Here is a 17,893-nt window from a genome sequence, read left to right on the forward strand (position 1 = left end):
CCATCTCACCAAAAAAAAAAAAAAATAAATAAGAAATGATGGCATGTACCTGTAGGCCCAGCTACTTGGGAGGCTGAGGCACGAGTATTACTTGAGCCCAGGAGTTTGAGATTGCAGCGAGCTATGATGACACTACTACACTGTAGCCAGGGTGACAGAGCAAAACTCTCCTAAAAAAAAAAAAAGGAATCCATTGAAAGGGCTTAACAGATTGGATATTACGTTTAAAAAGATGAGTGAACTTGAAGACATTGTAAATTGAAATATATCCAAAGTGAAGCACAGAGAAAAAAAAGACACACACGCAAAAAAACAGTTACAATGACTTACAGGATAATATCAAGCAGTGTAACATGCATGTAATTCAAGTTCCATTGGAGAGCAAAAATAATGGAAAATTTGGAAAATTTCCAAATTTGTTGAAAACTATAAATCCACAGAGTCAAGTTCAACAAATACCAAGCAGAATGAGCACACGCACACACACACACACACACACACACACACACATCTTATTGGTACTGTTTCTCTAGAGAACTCTGACTAATACAGATACCTAGAAATCCAGTGTCATCATAACCCTTTAAAGAGTGAATTTAAAAGTATGCCATGTAATAACTGGGTTCCTGGCCAAAATCTGGCTTAAAATTGGTGTACTAGGTCTGTGCACCCACCTTGTGATTATTTTCCCAATCCCTGAATGTATAATTAGGATTGATATAGGCTGAGAGTAATGGCTCACGCCTGTAATCCTAGCACTCTGGCAGGTCGAGGTGGGAGGATTGCTTGAGCTCAGGAGTTTGAGAACAGTCTCAGCAAGAGTGAGACCCTATCTCTACTAAAAGTAGAAAACTTAGCTGGGCGTTGTGGCACACACCTGTAGTCCCAGCTACTCTGGAGGGTGTAGTAAGAAAGTCACTTCAGCCTGGGAGTTGGAGGTTGCAGTGAGCTCCAATGATGCCACTGCACTCTACCTGGGCTGACAGAGTGAGACTCTGTCTCAAAAACAAACAAACAAAGGAAACTGAACCCTCCTCCTCACTCCCCCTTTCATGTAAAAACATAATAATAAAAAAAGAAAAAAGATTGATATAGTTGGCATTTGGAGAAACCCTTGGCCTATGGGTAAGAAATATGATAGTAGGAAAAGCCAAGTGTAAGTCTCTAACATTGCTTCCCCCTCAATATCAATAGTAACAACATTGTATCCCAGGGAAGATAGAATGGACTAGTACCATCTTTAAGGATCTCAAGGATAAAGAGATATATCTCCACGTGTCCAGCCAGTTTGGCTTCTGCAAAAACCAGATGATGGATCCTGGGGAATGACAATAAACCACTGAAGGTTAACCAAGTAATAGCCCCAACTGCAGTTAACATGCTGGACATGGTATCTTTATTAGAGCAGATTAATATAACTTCAGGTTCATGGTATCTGGCCATTAACTTGATAGATGTATTCTTTTCTACCCCAATCAAGGAAAAGGATCAGAATCCACTCACATGGAATGGACAACTATATATATTCACAATTTTGCCCCCATGATTATGATAACTCTTCTGCCATCTGGCATTAACAGTCCAAAAATATTTGGACTTTTTGGATATTCTGTAAAACATCCCATCACTCCATTACAGTGAGGACATCACACTGATTGGGCAGGATAAGCAAGAAGTGGCTATCACACTGGAAGCCTTGATTGATAGGCCATGTGCACTCCAGTGGGTAGGAAGTAAATCCTATGATAATTCAGGGACCTGCCTTTCAGTAAAGCCTTCAGAGCTCCAGTGGTCAGGCACATTCCAGAACATCCCCTCCAAAGCAAAAGACAGATTGATGCATCTTGTATCTTTCCATAAAGATGGAAGCACAATGCCTGGTAGGCTTCTTTAGGTTCTAAAGGTGGCACATTCTACACCTAGAAATATTGCTCAAATACTGAGTGCCATGAAAGTCTGTCAGATTTGAGTGGGGCCTGGAATAGGAAAAGGGCTCTGCAGCAGATCCAGGCTGCATTGCAAACAGTTCTGCTACTTGGGTCATACTATTTGTCAGACTCTACAGTGTTGAAAGCACCAATGGTGGAAAAAAATTGTAGTGTAGAGTTTGTGGTAAGCTCTAGTAAGAAGAATCACAATGCAGGCCCTGGGGCTTCTGGACCAAAGATACCACATCTGCAGCAAATAGCTTCATGCCTTTTGACAAACAGTTCCTAGAAGTTACCAGGTCCTGGGAGATATGAAATGAGTGACTACAGGACACTAATTGACCAGGTGTTAAGAACTTCCCATCATAACCTGGGCTCCAGGTCATAAAGTTAGGCAGTCCCAGTAGCAATCCATCATAAGATGGAAGTGTTACATCTGGGACCAAACATAAGCAGGACTCCAGGGCAAAAGTAAGCTATGTAATCAGATATCTCAAACTCCCCAAAGATCCCTGGAGGACATACTTCCTAGGAGGAAGTGGACTTCATGCCACTAGGGCTGGACTGTAGTAGCCACAGAGGTGCACCACTCAGCTCCCCTTCAAAAAGGGGGGATAGGCATGCTTGTCACTCTGGCTTGGGCAATGCAAAGGCACTATAGGTAACCAAAAGGTTTGTACCCCCATAATATTCTGAAATTTTAAAAAAGAAAATAAATAAATAAATAGCGGGAAAAAAAGAAGGAGCTTGCTGTTCAGCTGTAGCTTCAAAGAGTAAAGTCATCTGAAAGTTTGCCATTTCACCACTTTCAGGGTTCACTTTGGTTTTTGAACTGAGACTTTGGTCTTTCCAGGCAACCACAAGCCAGTGACTAAAGATGGTACATGTATGTTACGGACTGAATGTTTGTGTCCCCCCAAAATTTATATCTTGTAACCCTAACCTACAATATGATGCTATTTGGAGATTTTTTTTCTGTCTTCCCACCCCCGCCACCCTCTCCTCCCTGTGTCCCCAGCATGTACAGAAGAAAGACCGTGTGAAGATGAAGAAAGTGACAAGAGCCCTCACAAGGAATTGGTATTGAGCCCTGCTGGACCTTAATCTTGAATTTCCCAGCCTCCAAAACTGTGAGATAGTAAATTTCTGTTGTTTAAGGCACCCAGTCTATGGTATTTTGTTATGGCAGTCCAAACAAACTCACAGTGTGCTATAGCCTAGCCATTTATAACCAATCAACACTCTTAATCTTTGCTCTAGAGCTTCTCATTAGGTTGGTTGAGACTTTGTCAGATCTGCCTTGCAGTCTTATGCTCTCCCTTTATTGATAACCATTCAAAATGTGTATGGTTTGGCATTTTGTTTTTTTAATTCAAACAAATGCATATATATATATATATATATATATATATTTGAATCCTCCCTTCCCTTTCTAAAATAAATGGTAACATACTACAGTTGATTCTTTTTTAAAATTCAGGATATTATGGGGGTACAAACATTTTAGTTACATATACATACAGTGGACTCTGCTTCCATTGGTTGTGGGTTTACTCCCCCACTCCACCTGACTGGCACCCAATGAGTATTATTACCACGTGAGCACCTTAGTGTTGAAAAGTTAATACCAATTTGATGGCAAGTACATGTGATGTATGTTTTCCATCCTTGTGATACCTCACTTCAAAAGATGGGCTCAATCTCTATCCAAGATAATATAAGAGGTGCTAGTTCACCATTGTTTTTTGTAGTTGAGTAGTACTTCATGGTATACATACACCACATTTTATTAATCCACTCATGTATTGATGGGCACTTGGGTTGTTCCTAAATCTTTGCAATTGTGAATTGTGCTGCTATAAACATTCGAGTGCAGATGTGTTTTATAGTTGATTCTTGAACAATATGGGTTTGAATTGCATGGGTCCACTTATATATGGATTTTCTTCCACCTCGGCCCCCCCTGAGACAGCAAGACTAACCCCTCCTTTTCCTCCTCCTCCTCAGCCTATTCAACTTGCAGAAGACAAGGATAAAGACCTTATGATGATCTAGTTCCACGTAATAAAGAGTAAATATATTTTATTTCTTATGATTTTCTTAATACATTTTCTTTTCTCTAGCTTGCTTTATTGTAAGAATACAGTATATAACACATATAACATATAAAATATGTTTAATCAACTATTTATCCCTCTACATGCAGACATGGGGAAAAAGAAAAGAAAAAGAAATTTAATAAATTAAATATAAAAAAAATAAAAAAAATCTTATTGGTAAGTCTTTCAGTCAACAGTAGTAGTTACTTTGGGGGGAGTCAAAAGTTATATCCAGATTTTTGAACTGCACAAGGTGTTGGTGCTCCTAACTTTCACATTGTTAAAAATCAATTGTATATATACATTCTGTCCTCTGATTTTTGTACTTACTATATTCTGGAGATAACTTCATGAAAATATATGTTAATAGAAATTTTTATTTTTTTAATTCTCATTAGGTGCTCTATTATATGAATGTGCCATAGCATGTTTATCTAATCCCCTATTGATGACATTGGGTCGTTTTTAGTGTTTTGCTATTATCTTATTTAGTTTAGGTTTCTTCCAACTGTCCTTTTATTCACTGCCAAAATAGACAGAAAATTAAAATAATTTAACCTCCTAAGGATGTTTCAAATGGGATTCTGACTTTAATTCCTACAGCCACCGCTTTAATTCAAAACCTTGTGAACTCTTTTGAACATGCTCTTTCACACATTATTAGTATCTTGGTGTATAGGAGAGAGTATATAACAGGAATTTGACTTGATTGGAAGATCAGGGGATGCTTGCACAAGAAAACGATTTCTACACTCATACCTGAAGACTGAACAGGCATTAACTAGAGAAAGGGCATTCTAGGCAGAGGGAAAGCATATGCTCAGGTGCTTTGGTGTAAACGTTTATGGAGAGTAGAAGGAACCAAAAGAAAGCTAATGAGTTAAAAGCACAAAGAGCAAAATACAATTAACTAGAGAGGTAGGTAGAGGCTGAAACATGCAAGGTTTTAGGCTAGGTTAAGGATTCTTTATTTTATTCTAAAATATATAGAAACCATTTAAAAATATTAAGCAACAGGGCAACACCATCAGATTTGGGGATGGAAACATCATTCTAGCCACTAGGTGAACAAAAATTGGAGCAGTCCAAGAAGAGATACCAACACACTCTGGTGGCCATGGTGGCGGCAAAGTAGGCAGATTGAAGAAATATTTTTAAATAGATTTAATATTAAATTATCTTAAATATTTAAAACTATCTAAGAATAGATAGTACTTCATGATGGATTAAGGGAGTGTTTCCTGTAACCATGTTTCTGCTGTTATACCTTGATAGACAATGATTCCTATCACTGAAATAGGGAACTCTGAAAGACAGCCAGGTTGGGGTACAGTGAGGGGCAGGGTGGAAATGTGAGTTGGTTTTGGGGGCATGCTGAGACTGAGGTGCATCTGAGATTCTAAGATAAGTTAGAGGGAAATAAAGGCCAGAGGACAGGTCTTGGTTGATGATACACATTTGTGAGTCATCTGCAAATGGTATCATTTGAAGTCACGGATGTATATGAGAATGCCTGTGTCTGTAATGAGCAGAGGAGAGGCCTAGACCAACCTTTGGGGAGTGGCACCATGAACAGCAGAAAGGGGAGGAGGAGCACACTAAGGAGATGGAGAAATGGCAGCACATGAGCAGGGTTAAAAGGAAGTCAGGGAAAGGGAGTGTACAAATACTGAGTTGTGTTGATTGCTGCTTGAGGTTGAGTTAAAATGAAGCCATAGAAAAATGATCATTAGATTGAGCAACAGAGAATTCATTCATAACTTCAGTCAGGGCCGTTGCAGTGAAGTGGTGGAGGCAGAAGCCTAATTAAAGTGAGTTGAGGAGTGAATAGGAGCTAAGGAGGTTGAAAGGGTTTTCCCTTTAGAGAAGTTTGGGAAAGGAAGTACAGATATTTCTCAAGTTATTGTAGAAATAGCTGGAGGACAAGGTGAGGTTAAGACAGGTCTTCTAAAGAGGGAATAATATTTTGAATACAGATGGTAATGATTCAGTAGAATGAGAGAGATTATAGGTGAAAGAAAAAGGAGGGAATAGCAAGGAACCAAGCCCCCAAGAAGGCTAGAGGGAATTAGATCTATATTGAAGAATTGGCTGACAGTAGGAGAAAGAACACTTCATCAGGTGAAATGGAGAAGGAGCAGATGAGGGCAGGTACAAGGGGGTTTGTTGATCTAGTGATAAGATTAAGAGAGAATGCCCGTCTGGTGGTTTCTACTTTCTCCATTAAATCTGAAGAGAGGTCGTTAGTTGAATGCGATAGTGACGGGAATGGAAATTCTAGGAAACAGGTATCTGCATGAACAGGAAAGTGAGCTCGTAAGAGAAATGTAGTATGATGGTTGGACAGTATGGACAGCTCATTTGACTTGCCAATTGGCAATATGATTGTTCATCTGTACTTTACAACATCCTGTGTTGTGAATTAATCCAAAGTGATCTCCACAAGAGATTGTTCTGAATTAATCAGATAATGGTTTCAATTCTCTGTTTCATTTTATGTCTTTGACTGGATCTTCTAAAAGCAGAGCTTAAAGCAGTGAGCTCATGTGCTTTTATTTTTTAAAGAGTACAATCCCAGAGAAGAGAGTTAAGGACAAGGGCAGTGAAGCAAGGAAGGAGGAAAAGCCAAAGTGAGGGTGTTAGATGTGAGTTACTGGGAAGTGCAGTTGATCGCTGGATTCCAAAGACTGTGCTCCTAAGAATCAGAATACGCTATATCTCCAGACTGCACACTTAGGGGAGGAGGCGGTAGAAAAGAGGAAGATTTTATCCATTGGGTGTGATCTATAAGATCTTATGTTCACCCTGTGTCCTTCCAGGTTTCACATGTCTGGGTGCCAGCCCCTAGTAGGGTCCAGAAGGGGCTGCAAAGCAAAGGGAAGAGACTGCTATGAGGAAGTCCAGAAGGTGAAGTGCTTTCAATTTAGGCAGCCCATGCAGAACTGGCTGGCCCAGCAGTCCCTGGAATACGAGACAAAGAACATCTACGTCCAAAGAAGTATCTGATACAGTTTGCTACTGTTTTGAATATGGCTTACTTGATTTGACTAAAGCCAAGTAATACTTTAGAAGCACAGACAAAAATGGACATAAGCTAGTCTGTTTCTAAAGTCATTAGCAGAAGTTTTGTAATCTGGATGGTGAGCTGATCAGAGATATTAAGATGTTTTCTAGATAGCAGGAAACTTTCAGATATGATTTGGGCAGACATGCAGGAAACAATTTTAAAACTATTATCTTAGCAGGGCAGAAGAGTCTCATGGATTCTGAATGCTTTTTTTTTTAAAGTTCGTAAAGCATCTCTGTCCTGCCATCTAGTGTTCACGAGTTTATCACAGGGAAATTTATAAAGAGTTGCTTTATCTGTTTCTCAATGGCAGCATTACCAACATTTTGTGGCAGAACAATTTCTAGTTATGAGGGACTGCCCCAGGTGTTGCAGGATATGTATGTCTCTGCCCTTCACTACCCCCCACACCCAGTCTCCTCGATAAATAGTATCTACCCATAGTCATTGGGAGGACTGAAAACATTCCCGCACATTTTCAAATATACCCCATCATCTCAACCATTGAGAGCCGCTGCAGGAGGGGTTGATGGTTGCCTTCTATTACAGATGATGACATTACTGCTTGGAGAAGCTAAAAATAAGCTCTTGTTAGAGATCAGAAGTGGAGTAAATGGTATAGCCTTCTATGCAGAAAAAAAAAAGAGAGAGATCAGCAGTGGAGCAGGTACTCCAAAAACATAAGTCCTTTTCCAATGCCCCCTTCCTGTCTACAGTGTGTCTTTAATTAACATTAGCACTCTTAGTACATTTGTAATATGACACATTTTGTATAAATGTCTATTTTCATATTGCTTTATTTCATAAAGTGAGGTTCATTGTAATATCATTATGGTTACAAAAATAGGCTAGATAATAGATCAGAGAAATGTAACAAAATACAAGGACCATTAAGAGATTGAGAGAGACCTTAGGAGGAAATTTTAAACAAACGAGGCTATTCAAACTGGAAATTAGAATGGGGAGTTGATGACAGCCTTCTAGCACATGAAGGGTTTTCACACAGAGAATGGTATGTATAAGTGACACACTCTGCTAGGCTGAAATGATTGCATTGGGATAATGGATATGCAGTGCTTGAAAGCTTAACAAACACTTTCACATAATTATCTTATTTAAATAACTTTATAGCATTGAGTTGAGCCCCAAATGCATATGTTATAAGCATCTTGTTATGTACATATGTACAAGACTAAGAAAAATAAAAACATTGATAAAAATGAGAGAATTATTGAATGTAAGCATGTCCAGATTTTAATCACATAGGAAGATGGGAGTTCATATGCATCCATGTCCCACTACCTAACATCTGGATGATGTTGAGAATTGCTTAATTTCTTTCTTTTCTTTTCTTTTTTTTTTTTGAGGCAGGAGGCAGGATCTGCTCAGTCACCTGGGCTAGAGTGCAGTGGCATCATCATAGCTCACTGTAGCCTCAAAGTCCTGGACTGGGCTCAAGCAATCCCCCTGCCTCAGCCTCCCAAGCAGCTTGGAACTATAGGCACATGTCCCCATGCCTGGCTGATTTTTCTATTTTTTTGTGGAGACAGGGTCTTGCTATATTGCTCAGGATGGGAAATGGTTAATTTCATTGAAGATGTAGTTGGGTATTACAAGACCTAGTTGAACAAACCAACAAAACATCAAAGTGAAATCAAATTCAAAGAGAAAATGTTTATGTATGACAAACTACAGTCTCTCGATGAAAACAAACACAAAGTTTTAGAAAACAGGGAAGCTAGGAATACAGAATTATAGGGAATGCATGAGGCAGAAGGAAAAGGACAGAGAGGATAAGATAAGAGAAAAGCCTGGAAGAGAGAACTTTGAGGAGAACAAAACTATATAAACAGCTGGGCCTTGTGGCTCATGCCTGTAGTCCCAGCTACTCGGGAGGCTGAAGAAGGAGGATCGCTTGAGCCCAGGAGTTTGAGGTTGCAGTGAGCGATGATGACACCACTGTACTCTACCTGGAGTGATGGAGGGAGACTCTGCCTAAAAAGAACACAAAAAACACAAAACTCTATTTACAAGATACAACCCTGTAATTCATTATTCATGAGGAACTGTTCATCTCATTACTTATTAGCTGACATAACTAGATAAGAATACTTAATATAAGAGGTAAGAAGGATTGACTATGTAATGCGAATGAAGATTATTATTCATATCCATTCAGTATAGTATTTATATTATCTAACCAACTTTTAAATTAGGATATTATCTCCTGTGATGGTGCTATTATACCTTCCTCTTTGGGATTATTCATTCAACAAATAAAGCACCCACTATGTGTCAGGTACTATCTTAGGTACGGGGTATACAGTAGAGAACAAAATAAAAATATTCTTGCCCTCATATAGATTATTTTCTTATATGCATATGGGGGGTGGGAGAGGAAATAAAGAAATTTTTTAAAGTTTAGTATGTAAGTAGTGGTAAGTGTTAGCAAACGTTAGATACTAAATACTAGATATTAGTAAAGCAGGGAAAAATGATAGGGACTGCTGGGGCATTAATGAAAAAATAGCATTTGTGAGCCTGAGCAATTCTATATCTACAAAAAATAGAAAAATTAGCCAGGCATGATGGCACATGCCTGTAGTTCCCACTACTCAGGAAGCTGAGGCAGGAGGATTGCTTGAACCTAGCCCAGGAGTTTGAGGTTGCAGTGAGCTGTGATTGAGCCACTGCCCTTCAGCCTGAGCAACAGAGTAAGACCCTGTCCCTAAATAAATAAATAAATAGCATTTGCTGCTCTGTATAAAACATTAGATGAGAAAAGGAGGACTGAAAACTGCATATAAATACATTGTCAATTATGTAAAATACATTTAGTACAATATGCATAGAAAAGAGAATTAAATGAAATATATCTAAATATTAAAGTGATTGTCTTTTTTGGATGATGAAATTAGAGGTGATTTTTTAAAAATGTTCTCCTTATGCTTTACATTTTTATTCATTTTTCTATGATTAGCATATATTTAGTAAATCAGAAATAATAAAAATTTTAAGTTATTTTTCTAAATAGATGTTCTCTATCTCCACTAAATTGAATGTTTAAGCTCCAACACAACATATTTGGGTTAGATGTAATTTCATTTTCTAAAGAGAGAAAATAAAACCTTCCTGAAATGCCCTATAGCATCTCTCTTTATCATTAAATTTCTTTCTATTAAAATATTACTAATTTTCAAATTTCTGGACCAAATCCCCCTGATTTTTTCCTCCTCATTCATTTACTGCTTGAACCATTCATAAAATAGGTATCATCTATTTTCTTGTATTTAGTAGTCTCCCTTGAGAGACACGGAGGTATAGTGAGTAAGACGGGTTCCAAAGACAGGCAGCCTAGGTTTGAATTCTACCTTGCTACTCACCAGTTGTGTGACTTTGGTCAAGTTACCTGCTCTTTCTGTGCCTCAGTTTCTTCACCCAGAAAATAGGATGGGTGTATATAATTCCTATCTCATAGATTATTATGAGAATAAGTGATTTCATCCATTTATAGTACCTGGAACAGTGCTTGGTATATATTAAATGTTGGTCATTATTGTTCTAAATTTAATTTTCCACAAGGCAGGGACTACCTTTTCTGTTTTTCTATAGTTTTTGCTCCAGCTAAGCATAGTGCTAGAAACCATATTTTATCGATTTCATGCCCCTAGAACCCAATATACGTGGGAAATGGTGAGATTTGAGGTGAGGGTAGAGAACAAAATGCCAAGCAGTTTTATATGGTATCTTTATATCCACTCTATCATTATTGGAAGTAGATGGAAGATAGGAAACTGAGCCTCTGAGAATTTAAACAACTTACCCAAGATCACCCAAATGTTAAATGCAAATAAAATTCATGCCTTTTTGACTCTTTTCATTGTACTATGTGTCAGAAGTAAACATGAATAAATGGATGAGTAAATTTGAGAAGGATCTAGAATTGTCTCTGGAGCTTCTCCTGTGCATATTTACCACCATATTCCCAGAATTTAGCACACTGCCTACTTCCCAGGAAGAGCTCAATAAATATTTATTATTAAATGAATGAATAAAGAAAGAAAGAAAAGGACAAAGGAACAAATCAAGGAATGAATGGGCAACATGACCTTTCAAAAAGGTATTTTCAGCCTTAATATTCAGTCTCATACATTCAGTATATGATGGATTTGTGATAAATGCTTCTATTTAGTACCTAGAGAAAGTGGAGGAAGTAATTCATACTTGTTTGCTATAAGTGCAAATTCAGACCAACTGGTTCACAATCACTTGTGGTTTTATTTTTATAAAATGAAGAAGCAGTAAGTCTCCAACTGTGCAACCATAACTTTCATTTGTTTGGCTGTGGGTTCACTTGGAATTGGCAAAAGAATTCAAGTAAATTTGTGTAGTGTATCCTGAACATATTTTTTTCTTATTGATTCAGGGAAATTTAGGAAAACATTTTTGTTTATATTTTAGATGATTGTATCCCAACCCCACCCCTACCCCCAATATTCAGTCTCAAGCTGGTAAAGGTCTATAGGGACTCCTGAAGGGACTTTTACAGATGCTTCCTTGATTCAAATTAGTCCCTAATTTCCTCTTAATATAATCATGGGAGAAACACCATAAGGTTAACATAAAATGGATTTGTTTATAATAAGATGTCAACATGATAAAAACACATTAATACATCTGCAGGGTACAATGAAAACCTGTTGCAAAAAAATCAGCTGTAAAAATAATTTTCATTTAGATGACAAATACCAGATAGTTAAGAAATAAGCCAATATATGTCTTTGTGAAGGGAAGTTTATATCCCAGTGGCGCTTATAAAACATTTCTCAATTTATAAAAATAAGCTTTCTTACATGATTTTGGAGTATATAAAAATACTCACCCTGGAAATCACATAATATCATTTTGGTTTACACAGTTACATTCTCACCACTCACACCTACAAATCTTTGACATTATAATTAATTTTTAAACATGGAGATTGCTTTGAGAAAGCCAGATACCTATAATATTGCAAGTAATGTGTAGTGAGAATAGCAGAAATAGACGCAGGATAAGTGTTAGTCGTAGATGCTTTTAAAATTTTGGGATCTACTACTAATGCACAGTATTAGACAAGAACTCTTTCTCAGTGTTTGAATTAGAACCTTGAATGAGGAAATTACTAATGTTCGATATTGTTATTATTTTTATGACCACATATATCTGCAATGTGTAGTTATATAATGCTATAGTCATACGATACTTTCTTTTGTTTCTCATGGTCATGGTACAGAGAGAAAACTGTCTGAAGCATTTAATAAGCCCCAAGTCCTATTTTATTAAGGTAAAAATTTTGTTCTCATGGAATTTTCTGCATTAAATTAGAATAACAGCAATTAGATTTTATTGTAAAAAAAATGACTCATCCTTTTAAATTTTATAATATAAGGGGAATCATGACAGATATATAGCTATTAGCTACACAAACATGTAGACACATAGGCATACCTGTAGGTTATTGCCTGGCTCCTGAATATTTTTATCACATATACACACTTTGTTACTAAAAGGTGAAAACACAGTCACGTTAAGGATTATGTAAATGGAGCATACTCCACAATCTGTGTATAACAGCTTCTTTTTGTTTTGAAAGTCAAATCAAATATCCTGCCTTTTGTTTATATTGCTTATGACTTTTCACACAAGTGTGCTTATAAAGTTGACTCTATTCTTAGCCAATTTTTACTGTAGTAACAAAGAACCCCAAAAGTTTAGTGGCTTATGCTAATAAAGATTTATTTCATGCTCTGAGGCCTGTGAGTTGGCTACAGCTTTGGCAGGCTCTATGTGTTTTTTCAGCCTGGGACTATTTAAGCAAAGCTCTTCTTTTGGCAGAAGTCAGTAGAACAAGAGGCCAGGCCAAATCATACAGGCACATTTAAAACCTCTGGAAGAATGTGATATGTCACATCTGCTCATATTCCATATAAGAAAATCATATGGACAAGCATCTTGTCAATGTAGTAAAGTATATTCCATGTGGGGTGGGGGAGGAGATAAAAGAGTAAATGCTAAGGGCCAGTGGTGGTGGCTCACATTGTAATCCTAGCACTCTGGAAGGCCGAGGTGGGAGGGGGGGGGATCGCTCAAGGTCAGGAGTTCGAAACCAGCTCTGAGCAAGAGTGAGACCCCGTCTCTACTAAAAATAGAAAGAAATTAATTGGCCAACTAAAAATATATAGAAAAAATTAATCGGGCATGGTGGCACACGCCTGTAGTCCCAGCTACTCGGGAGGCTGAGGCAGGAGGATCGCTTGAGTCCAGGAGTTTGAGGTTGCTGTGAGCTAGGCTGACGCCACGGCACTCTGGCTCAAGCAACAGAGTGAGACTCTGTCTCAAAAAAAAAAAAAGAGTAAATACTAGCTTAAAAATAACACAATCAACCATGACTACAGATTAAAAAGTTAAATCATATCCCTGAGTTAAAAAAATGTTAAATACTAAAATGTCATTGGAAAATTTAAGTAAAATTTTAATGTTTCTTTGTACACCTATTTACAAAGGACATGATTATTTGGGAGCCTGAGTAGAAGTTTAGAGAAAGAAATCTAATACAGTAATTAAACCTAATAAAGTATAATATGAAAACATATTCATATCTCTTTAGGGCTTCCTTCGTACCTTGCACTCATCTCTATCATTTTATTTGTCATTGTGCTTTCTGATTTTTCACTTCTGAAGATAGAACATTATCTTTTATCTTTACATACCCGGGGTCTAATAAAATCCATGGCACAGAGTGGGCACTCAATTAATGTTTGTTGAATGACTAAAAGAATGCATGCATATGTAATCCAGAATATGTTGTTCTTATTTTTTCTTTTTTCAGTGCTGAAACTATTTATATTCTATAATAGAAAAGAACTAACCTACTGCATTTGCTTTACCCCTCTCAATTTTCTTTTTCTACCTGGAGTATTTTCCTACAGATAAGTTTTATATGTGTGTGTGTGTGTGAGAGAGAGAGAGAGAGAGAGAAAGAGAGAGAGGGAAGGGAAGGAGAGGGAGAGAAAGAGAAAGATATGCAAACAGTTTTGTTTTGTGTTTTGAGGAGACAGAGTTTTGCTCTGTTGCCAGGGCTAGAGTGCCATGGCATCAGCCTAGCTCACAGCAACCTCAAACTCCCGGGCTCAAGCAATCCTCCTGCCTTAGCTTCTTGTGTAGCTAGGACTACAGGCATGTGTCACCATTCCTGGCTGATTTTTTTCTATTTTTAGTAGAGACGAGGGTCTCGCTGTTGGTCAGGCTGGTCTTGAACTCCTGACCTCAAGCAATCCTCCCACTCCAGCCTCCCAGAGTGCTAGTGCAAACTGTTTTTATACATTGGGGTGTCCACCATTCATTTACTATACTGCTGATGAAAATCAGCTCTTGAATCAGGTTCTTTTTACATTTATTTCTTTTGTGATTTGCTTACTGGGAAAACTTTCAGAGACTGGCATTATGTAGTTATGAGCCTATCAGGAGGACTGTTACTATACTATCACACTATTAAAAAGATTTCAAATAGGTTGTATAATGCAGTGCCTTCACAATGAATAACAGACAACAATATAAAGAAATAAAAAAGCTGATGATAATTCAAAAAAGAAAATGGAAATAGTAGAAGGCACATTTTTCTATTACCATTCAACACAAATAATAAACATTTCAATTTCTATAAAATTATTGCTAAAATCACTTGGCTCAGTTGTGTATTACTCATGATGTAAACTTCACATTGACATCATGAAGTATGTTAAAATGAAGTTCAGGCCTGGCATGGTGGCTCAAGACTATAATCCTAGCACCTTGGGAGGCTGAGGCAGAAAGATTCCTTGAGTCCAGAAGTTTGAAACCAGCATGAATAACATAGCAAGACCCTGTCTCCACAAAAATTAAAAAATTAACTGGGCATGGTGGTGCATGCCTGTAGTCCCAGCTACTTGGGAGGCTGAGGGAGGAGGATTGCTTGAGCCCAGGAGTTTGAGCTTGCAGTGAGCTATGAAGGTGCCACTGCACTCTAGACCAGGCAACACAGCAAGACCCTGTCTACCCCACACCAAAAAAGAAGTTTATACAAAATTGCATCTTTGGAAGTCATCCATAAATAATACAAAGACATCATTGTTACAATTCCCCTTGCTCCCCCAAACCATGACTTTACAATTCTGTAGCTGGTTTTAGATAGGTTAAGTGTGTGACAAGAGTAGAAAATATTATTTTAATGTAGCTACACAAACAGAAAACAGATCTCATTACAGGAAACAATTGTTCATGACAAAACTTTTGAGGACTCCAATGGATATGATTTCTTAGTCAAGCATTTGTTTACATGACCTTGACTTTTTTCATATAGGTCAAAATAGGACAATAGGTATAAAGAGTAGATGAATTATCCAAAAACTGCACAGCAAAGCCAGCTTGTCTCATGAAATATCAGTTTCATGATGAATATTCAGAAGATTTTAAGTTAGGATCTTAGACAAATCATGGCAGAAATAGTAAAGTGATTAAAAACAGTTAACATTTGGAATCTCAAAATTCTTTGCTTAATGCTGAGAAATACTTATAATACAGTAAGATCAAGTTATTTTTATCTGATGATTGACTCTATTTGAAGGATTTCATCAGATACAAACTCAGCTAAGGTTCATGACATAAAGCTATAATATAGAGCTCCCAACAGTAAAGCAGTGAGAACATACAAATTCTTATAGGGATTTATTTTTAATTTATATTTGAAAAATGTTCCTAACAGATGGGAAAAAGTAAGGTATTATTCATAAAACCTCTGGCTTATTTCCACGAAGATGCTCCATTTATTGAACAAGAAATAAGATGTAGAACGTGCTTGTAACCAAACTAGGAATTCATTTCTCCAATTCGTAAAAGCTATTCATTCCCTCTACTACCAACTCAAACATCTTATCTGGTACCTCTCAATAGACTTGAGTCTTTAAATCAAGTCTAAGAATAAGTACTTATGGTACCTACTTTCCTCAAAAGAAAGAAAGAGCAATCTCTTTTCAATGTTCATAAATGTTAGATGGTGACCAGGTTGGGGGTTACTTGGTGTGACAAAAAACTTGCCTGGTTTGATATCATGGCAACTTTTTTCAGGTGAAGGCTTGGAGTTTGCTAGGGTGAGCCCAATATTATGGAATGTATTTTGGACTGATGGGGATGATAAAGAATTGTTGAGCTCTTCAGATTTTGGATAGAGCAGGAATGGAAAACAGGACTAAATACCAAGAATGCAGAACAGATTTAACTAGTAAACCAAGAGGCAAAGTAAGAAGCAGTGGTGAGAGTTAACAACAGGTGTGTCTATATAACCAATGCAGAGAGCCTTTCCAGCAATAATTCAAAGATGAAGCTGAGTTGGAATTTAAGGAACATAGTCCAGTGTTGAAACTTAGAAACATGACATTTATTAAAGACAGGTTTGATTAATTCTATCTCAAAAAAAAAATCGTCCTTGCTTTTTAGGTTGTTTTCATTAAGCAATTACCACATGATTTAGGTTTTGCCCTGTGGGCATCATAAAGGTACCATTAGATTTTATTCAGAATAGGGGAGTAAAGAAAAGGGCGGAAAGGGTGTATAATCACATTCTTTTTTTACAAGTTTAAGTTTCCGAGGGTATTTGTGTCATAGTCAATGAAGATAGGCAGCAAAAATCAAGTAACTTCTTTCCTATATAACTAAACAGAGTTTGGTGAAAGAAATATAATGAGATGCTATTTTAGTCCTGAGTTCAAAAGTAAGTAACTTGTTTTTGTTTTTTTATTTTAATAAAAACAATCCCACAGGACAGGCACAGTGGCTCATGCCTGTAATCCTAGTACTCTGGGAGGCTGAGGTGGGAGGATCATTTGAGTTCAGGAGTTTGAGACCAGTCTGAGCAAGAGCGAGACACCATCTCTACTAAAAATTGAAAGAAATTAGCTGGCCAACTAAAAATATATAGAAAAAATTAGCCGGGCATGGTGGCACATGCCTGTAGTCCCAGCTACTCGGGAGGCTGAGGCAGTAGGATTGCTTGAGGCCAGGAGTTTGAGGTTGCTGTGAGCTAGGCTGATGCCACGGCACTCTAGCCCGGACAACAGAGTGAGACTCTGTCTCAAAAAAAAACAAAACAAAACAACAACAACAACAAAAAAAAAACAATCCCACAGCATTTATTATCACTTTGAAATAACATAAGGGTAATCAAAACAATATGAACAAATGTTTTAGAACTATACTCCCAACAAAGTACACCTAAAAAAACCTGTATTGCCTTTTCAACAATTTCTAACTTCATTGATCATTGCTAGTTGGAGACACTTTGTAGCAGAGTAATATTATCTCCTTTTAGCATGATCCAACCCATTTCTTTTTTTAGAATGAATCTCTTCTACATCATCTAATACAAGGTTCATCTAGTCAAAACCAATGATACAGCCCTCTATCTGCATATTCACTTGCTCATAGAGCCACACCTGAATCCAGGATCCATTTTGTAAGTATCTGAAGATGAAATTGATGGGCTACACCTTCTGCACTCTCTGGCCCTAGCCACGGTATGCCATGGTGGAATCTCACAAAGACCACACCAACTCTCAGGTTACCTGTGCAAGCCAGTAACTTGTTTTTAAATTATTTCATGGGTACAAGTCTTCTCCTTGAGAAGGGAAAAGCTTTGAGGCATTGTTCATAGGATCTTTTGTATCTAGCATGTTAGGCATTAAAAAATCCTTGAGGCTTGAATTACATTCTGAAAAATTAGCATT

General features: G+C 37.5%; 1 pseudogene; it reads right to left on the reverse strand.

Moving 5' to 3' along the window:
- Positions 1–17,433: 17,433 nt before the first annotated feature.
- LOC105882572 (small nuclear ribonucleoprotein E-like) lies at positions 17,434–17,692 on the reverse strand (annotated as a pseudogene).
- Positions 17,693–17,893: the final 201 nt, after the last annotated feature.

Source organism: Microcebus murinus, chromosome 2 (genome assembly GCF_040939455.1).
Source record: "Microcebus murinus isolate Inina chromosome 2, M.murinus_Inina_mat1.0, whole genome shotgun sequence".
In the NCBI taxonomy this organism is placed as follows: Eukaryota; Metazoa; Chordata; class Mammalia; order Primates; family Cheirogaleidae; genus Microcebus; species Microcebus murinus.